Below are 7,875 nucleotides of genomic sequence, written 5' to 3' on the forward strand. Positions count from 1 at the left end.
TGCACTTATTAAGTCTCCTTTAATCCATTTTCTTATGTTCTGCCCTCTTATGCCTTTTGGCAATGAAGTTCACAATCTTACATTTTACATTTCTGTTGTTCATTCCTCGAACTCTAGAAGCATTCTTTGACTTTCTCTTTGTTGCATATCACCTGCCGATTGTAAAAGCATCTGATGATTTATTTGGGTTCCCTCCCCAAGGGATGTCATCATTCGGCTCATTACCCATTTTAGGACATTGAACCCTACCACCAGACCCGCTAATATCAATAATCCATAGATAGCTAGATTGACTAACCACCTTCCCCAACCAGTCAATCCCCAATTCCCCCATTCTCATCCTTTTTCGTTCCGGTACCGATTACCGGCCTCCCTTATCTTGGAAATTTTGTCTCGCACATGTTTGGAGATATCAGTAATGTTAGAGGAGACCTCAGGTATGCACGTACAACATTCCTCTCCAATTAGTGCACAGGTACCACCCTTCTATGCTAGAATATAGTCCAGAGCCATTCTATTCTGAAGAGTTGTTAGCCTAGTGGCAATTGTTAGAAATAAATTTAATAAAATTTAGACGAGACCACCAAAACTGGAAACAAGACAATTTATTCTACGATCTTGCAAGAAAGGGCATCAAATGCAGAAGCAAATGAGCAATGAACATTCAAACTAGTACACAGTTATACTTTTGAGCTGCGTGAGGTCACCTGTTCTGACTCCTGCATTACCCAATCAACTTTATTCTTTGACTAACTTGCGATCCGCTCTTATTATTTCCCCCCTTCTCCAAGTTGGCAACCCTTCCCTCTGTAAGTGCTGACATAAGGAAGATTTTGCTAAACTTGGATCTTGATGTTCCTTTCACTTTATCTGTTTGCTTGTAACATCTTCCATTGCTCATAGGTACATTCCATTCTTGAACATACGTTTTAACAATGTATCTTTTTGTGCCTAGTTTATGCGTTTCAGCTATTTCGCTGAAACTATTATTTAAAACATTATGATGAAAGAAATTATTTGCTTTAATAATTCTGCACTAAAGTTAGTACTCAATTATCCACAATTATACAATAAAGATAAAGACACATTTCCCTAATGCTTGCTTAACTGATATTTTTCTTGTACCCCTTTTCTGCACATATACACTCTTGCTTTTCTATTTCTGCAAAAACAACACACTTCCCCATTTCTTACAACTCCATTTCTTTTTTTTTACCATTTGTTGTTTTTGCAATTTTATTTTCTGCCCTCTTTTCACCCTATGGTGTCGAGGTTCACAATCTTGCCATTTCTGTCCTTCTAAGTCTGTCTTTTTTCAAACTCTAGGAGTAATCTGCTACTCTCTCTTTCTTGCACTTGTGCTATTGTCATGACCATCATTGATTGTTGTCCTCCCAAAGACATTACCAGCTTAGTCAATATCCACTTTAACACATTAAATCCTATCAGTAAACCTACAATTATTAGTAACACATAAATGCCTAAATTAACTAACCATTTTCCCCAACCGGTCAGTCTCCAGTCACCCCATCCCCATCCTTCATCTTTTTGGAGTTCATCCCCAATTTCTCTTATACTGCTTATATTTTTCTTTACTATTTCTGCCTTATCTTCCACTATGGAAGAGATGTCTGTGATGAAGGTGCAGCATTCCTGAATAATCAGAGCACAGGTTCCCCCTTTTTCGGCCAAAAGATAGTCTAAAGCCATTCGATTCTGTAAAGCTGTTAGTCTTGTGGCAATCATTTCGGTGGTTATGGCTGATATTTGGGATTGAGTTTCTCCCACTGCGCCAGGGGTATCATTAATTAAATTTTCAAGGGCAGCTGCCAATTTCTGTATTTTTACCCCTACCCTTACAGCGCCGTAGTTTGGGAATAGTGTCCACAACAGACGGTGTCCTTCAGAGACCTCTCGGGCCTTACGTCTTATTACCCCTCCTTTCTCAGGTTGTGCTCATGTTTTTCTAATCGGAGGTGGAGGAACTATATAAGCGAGGTAACAGCAGCCACTCCAGCCTTTCTGACTTTGAGGCAGTGTTTCATCAACATCATAACGAGCATGCATTCCTATACATTCGGTCACGTGAATGCATTCTTCCCCGGGAACAAATGGACAGGCCCTCAGTCTGCATACCCAATATGTTCCGTTTAATAGAAGTGGAACTATCGTGGCAGTGGCTTGGCTGGTGTAGACACAAGATGATTTTCCTAATTAGAAGGGTGCGGCGTTATTCTGATTACAGAAACAGGTGGTATTTACTGCTCCTTTCGGTGGGGAAACTCTAAGGCCATCGATAGCATCCTGGGTTTTCGGGGCTGGTCTAGGGAACCATCCCGCAAAGTTATATTCACCCCTGTTAAAAAGCCACTTTGTATCATTTGAGCCCGAGTCAAATTGTTGTACATCGTACACTTCTCTTTTGGTGAGCGGTATTACCGAGGTAGGGATCCCAGATTCGCCATGGTGTGGGACCTCTGCACAGACCCAACAGTCAGCAAGTCCCTCTTGTTTAGCATAATTTTGGCATAGTGTAGTGAAGTGATTTTTCCCGCTTCCTTGAACAGTTAGTACTACTAAAATTACAATACTATACCAGTATCCACCCATCTCTGAACCTTGCCTACCGCCGTCTTAATCTTTTAGGCGCCAGGGAGAAGTGAGTCCACGCAACCCTTACAATCAATAACAATATATACATCATCAAACGTTAAAAGAGTAAAAGAGTCTTTTATCTCAGTTCATTCCTTCTTTCTCAGCTTAACTTTCAGAAGGTTGTCTGTAGGATGAGCGTACCACTCCGCCAATGGGGCTTTCACAGGACCTTTGACGCGAGTGTGATGACTCCACCCTTTCTCAGCAGTCTGGATAGCTGTCTCAGTAGTCAGGAGGGTTAGGAATGGTCCCTCCAAACTCGGGTGGAGTTTGGTATCTTTCCAAGTCTTGATCAGGACCCAATCACCCGGCTGTATACAGTGTGCTGCAAATTCGAGTGGCGGTATCTGTACCAACAAGCCTTTATTCCTAAGAATAGATAATGAAGAACCAAGTGCCACAATATAATTTTTCAAAAACTTGTCATTAAATTCAGTTGTAGGCACCTCTCCTTTCCCTCCTAGGAATGGTAGCCCAAACATCATTTCATAAGGAGAAAGGCTGATATCGCGCCTTGGGGCAATTGCACAATAGGTAAACATTTGGTCCATGATAATCGAGTCTCTAGGATTAGTTTAGATAATTGCTTCTTTATGGTCTGATTCATTCATTCCACCCTCCCAGAGGAGGGTGGGTGCCAAGGGGTGTGGAATTCCCAAGAGATCTCTAATCTTGCCATTACTTCTTGCAAGATATTGGAAGTAAAATGGCTACCTTGGTCTGAGTCTATACTTTCCACTATTCCATATCGTGGTCCTGTTCAAGGAGGTTTTCACCACTCCTTTTGAGGTGGCTGATGACATTGGGAAAGCTTCCACCCACCCGGTTAAATGGTCTACTGGTACTAACAGGTACTTCTGTTTTCCCACTGGGGGTAGTTCGGTGCAATCCACCTGTATACTTTGGAAGGGTCTCAACCCTGGGTTTCTTCCTCCTTTGAGCCCTTCCCTTACTATTTTCTTATTGATCTTTTGACAAGTTATACATCCTGCGCATATCTGTTTTGCCAACGTATATATTCCCTTACATCCATATTTTCTTAATACTGTGTCACACATGGCTTGGGAACCCCAATGACTACCCTGATGTAAGGTGGCTAAGATGTTTCTCATGACTGGTTTACTCAGTAATTCCCTCCCATCTGGGAGGATCCACTTTCCTTCAGTTGTCTTAGTGGCCCCTATTTCTTGGAATTCTTTTTCCTCTTTTTCTGTGTATATGGGGTTCACAGGGGAAGAGTCAACTAAGGGTGTAAGAATCTGTATCCTTGTTACTGTATGGTTCATAGCTGCCTCTTTGGCTATCTCGTCTGCTAGCCAGTTTCCCTTTCGGAAGTCCGTTTATATGAACTATCGCTATTTCTTTCAGAAGTAACAGGGATTCCAGCACTTGTTTTATCAATTCCTCATGAGCTAGTTCTTTTCCTCTGCTATTTATCAGTCCTCTCTCTTGCCAAATTTTTCTGAAGGTATGTACCACTCCAAATGCATATTTGGAGTCTGTACATACCGTTCCTTTTATTTGTTTTCTAAGGTTCTGAGAGCTCTTTCTAGGGCATAGAGTTCACATGTTTGGGCTGACCAGCCATTAGGCAGTCCTTCAGCCTCGATAATGCTTCCCTCTGTTCCGTCTACCACAGCTTATCCATTGGGCCTTTTACCCTCAATCATCCGGGAGGACCCGTCGATAAACAACCGAGCTCCCGCATGCAACGGTACGTCTCTTAAGTCCATTCGCACTTTAGTCTGATACTCAGTAATATCAAGGCAGTCATGTTCTGGATTGCCAAGGGCTACCCCCTCTCCCCGCCACAGAAATGCAGCTGGATTCAAACAACTGTCTGTGACTAACACAAGGTCATCCTGTCCTATTAAGATTGTCTCATATTTCAAGATCCTAACGTCTGTGAGCCACCGTCCTGCTTTCTGATTTAGTATGGTCCGTACCTGATGTGGGGTGCTGACTATTAAGGCTCCCCCAAAAGTAAGTTTCCGACTCTCCTCTACCAATAAGGCTGTTGCTGCCACTGCCTGCACACACCCTGGCCAGTAATGTAGCTTTCCATTCTTTAATTAACAATGAATTATTATATAATTCAGGGTGGAAACGCAACAAGTGACTAAAACATTTTAGAAACTGTCATTGCGTAGTTCTGTGTGTTTAGCAGTCACTTGTGACTTCTCACTCTGTTTCTGTAATTGTTTTGCTCGAGCACATTCATTTTTAAGAACCTCAACAGATTCCATAGCACCATTTGCAGTTAATTCAATCCCCAATTTGGTGGCAATATCTTGTCATGAGCGCAAAACTGATTCTTCGTGCCTCTCATCACAAAACTGTTGCCATAATCCAATTAACTTTTTCGTTCCCACTCCCTTGGGCTTAAAATTTAAGGATGACCTTGCTGCCCCCGTATCGACTAGGAAAACTACGTCCTCTTTGCAAGGTCCCACCTTTAAATTTATCAAGGGTTCCTGAGGGGTTCCCAGGGGCAGGAAGTCCTGACACCCCTATTTTTCATCAAGGTTCATAAACAGCACTGCCTTTATTTCCTTTTTCGGATCTGGACACTCTCTCTTAAAGTGACCTGTCATTCCACAGTAATAACATCCCGCCTGTGGTGATTTCCACTTTGATCCTTGTTCCTGCCTACCAGACCCCTTAACGTCTCCTCCCCGATATCTTCTCTTCCCTTTATTTTCAACATGCTGCCCGCCACCATTCCAATTTCCTTCTCCTTTTAGTTTTGTCCTTTTCTTTATTACCTCATCAACCGCGGCTATCATTATTTTTGCCTTCTGTTTCTGCTTCTCATGTTACGTTGCCTGATCAATTGCTGAGCTGATTTCACCAACTGAACAGCCCCAGGGCCACTCCCCATCACCCAATGCCCCGCCCAGACCCTGATCTTTTTCCAAAAGAAACACTACAACATTTCTTGTTCTCTGCAATCCCAAACACAATCCATCAATTCACTCCTGTCCAACCCTAAAGCTCGTTCCCAACTATACACTTTGGAATCCCACCTGCAAATAGACACATATATTACAAATTCATTCATTCAGTGTTTAATGTTCAAAATGCAAAATGCACACAGTTCCCAACTCTGAAATCCACCACAATCACCTGGTTCCAGTCCCCCGATTCAAATCCAAAACTAATCCTCCCAAGTAGTCCTGACCAGTCATTGCTCAATTACAATGCTATAGGTTGTGAAATAACCAGAGCGGCCTTAAAAAGGATTTGTCTATTCAAGTTAAAACTTCAACTGTCCTCCATAAATCGCTTTTATGTAAGGATAAAAGAGATTAGTTAGAAACTGATAGTAAGGCAGTCATGACCTGTAAAGAGAGCAGGAGTTAACATTTTATTTCATAATCTGTAAAATCCTTAACCTTAAAAGAAATCATGTTAAAATTTCCATAATAGAAATCAGATTCAAAACAGTCCCAGATCTCAGACTCCAGGGAACAAAGCACAAATATTCAATCACAAACAAACAAATGTGCATTCAAACCGAATCACAAAGGGTTAAACTTTGTTAGCTGCACAGCTTTTTTCTATCACACACACACACACACACAGACACACACAGACACCGTATCTCACAGACACTTTGAGCTTCCCGCAACGACTCCTCTAGCTTTTGAATATTTTTCTGGATGTCTGGCTATAAGTTAGTTACAAAGTGTACCCGCAGTAGCCCTTCAGACACGAACAATAATCTGATTCCTCCTGACTGTAAGGCTATTTTTTATTGACATTTTATCATTTGTTTTTTATCCTTTCCTCACATCCGAGGATTGTACTTCCAATCTCTTAACATTTTTCCTAAAGGACTGTCCATTGGGATGTGGTCCTCGGACGTCCCTCTGGTGTCCCCTTCAACACTTAAACGACTATTCTTATTTCCCATTTTAATACTCGGCCGTTTCTTCATGTAATTTAGTTAACCTTACTGAGGTCCGGTGTCACCTTCTTCGACACCCACTTCAGGGTCCTGACCTTCGCATGGGGGATTTCCCCTCTTAACAACCGGTCTATGGCTGGGTGATCGAATCAGGTAGACACCTTACTTGTCAGATTCATCTAGTCAATTAAATACTTTATTTTATATGTTGCCAATTCCCCGTACTTCTCGTACGTCTACGACCACCAAGGCAATACTTAATGGTCAATTTTCTTACCTTGGTCTGTTCACAAGAGTTACTTGGTTGAATCAATGCGCCCCGTCCCGCGGCAATACCTGGCAACCACTACCGTTGCCTATCCCAGTCGCTTACCCGACCAAAGCCCCCCGCTGCGTGTCAGTGCGCCCTGTCTAGCGGCAATCCCTGGCAACCACTACCGTTGCCTATGTACAAAATAATTACCCGATCGAACTCACCGTGTGTCAGCGCGCCCTGTCCCGCAGCAATTCCCCGGATATATCCAACTGGCAGCAGTAACTACCACCGCCTACCACGGTTCCCTGGATCCCCGGATATATCCAACTGGCAGCAAATACCACTGCCTACCCCGGTCGCCCGGATAAATCTTTTAAGACCTTTCTTACCCGGGTCTTGTGCACACAAGAGTTACCCGACCGAACCCGCCGCATCTGCCCGTCTTGTTTCCAGGGTCTCTCAGTCCGGATCACGCTCGCCCAAGCCGCCGCGGCAAGGAGGGAAACTAGAGACCGCCAAAATCAGCGAGGTGCACCTTCTCAGTTTTCCCAAAAATGCTGAGCGACTGGAGCTCGGGATCCCGGGACGAGCCTCCAAATCAGTTAGAAATAAATTTAATAAAATTTAGACGAGACCACCAAAACTGGAAACAAGACAATTTATTCTACGATCTTGCAAGAAAGGGCATCAAATGCAGAAGCAAATGAGCAATGAACATTCAAACTAGTACACAGTTATACTTTTGAGCTGCGTGAGGTCACCTCATCTGACTCCTGCATTACCCAATCAACTTTATTCTTTGACTAACTTGCGATCCGCTCTTATTATTTCCCCCCTTCTCCAAGTTGGCAACCCTTCCCTCTGTAAGTGCTGACATAAGGAAGATTTTGCTAAACTTGGATCTTGATGTTCCTTTCACTTTATCTGTTTACTTGTAACATCTTCCATTGCTCATAGGTACATTCCATTCTTGAACATACGTTTTAACAATGTATCTTTTCATGCTTGGTTTATGCGTTTCAGCTGTCTCAGCTATTTTGCTGAGACTATTATT

At 42.7% G+C, this 7,875-nt stretch overlaps 1 long non-coding RNA gene across 2 annotated transcripts in view; it reads right to left on the reverse strand.

Annotated features, from left to right (window-relative positions):
- Positions 1 to 630: 630 nt before the first annotated feature.
- The window catches only part of LOC122554403, a 15,133-nt gene continuing 7,888 nt past the window's right edge, over positions 631 to 7,875 (reverse strand). For both annotated transcript variants that reach the window (XR_006312985.1, XR_006312984.1), the window contains exon 3: positions 631 to 3,024. This is a non-coding gene — a long non-coding RNA (uncharacterized LOC122554403). The remainder of the gene's footprint in view (positions 3,025 to 7,875) is intronic.

Source organism: Chiloscyllium plagiosum, chromosome 11 (assembly GCF_004010195.1).
Source record: "Chiloscyllium plagiosum isolate BGI_BamShark_2017 chromosome 11, ASM401019v2, whole genome shotgun sequence".
Taxonomy (NCBI): domain Eukaryota; kingdom Metazoa; phylum Chordata; class Chondrichthyes; order Orectolobiformes; family Hemiscylliidae; genus Chiloscyllium; species Chiloscyllium plagiosum.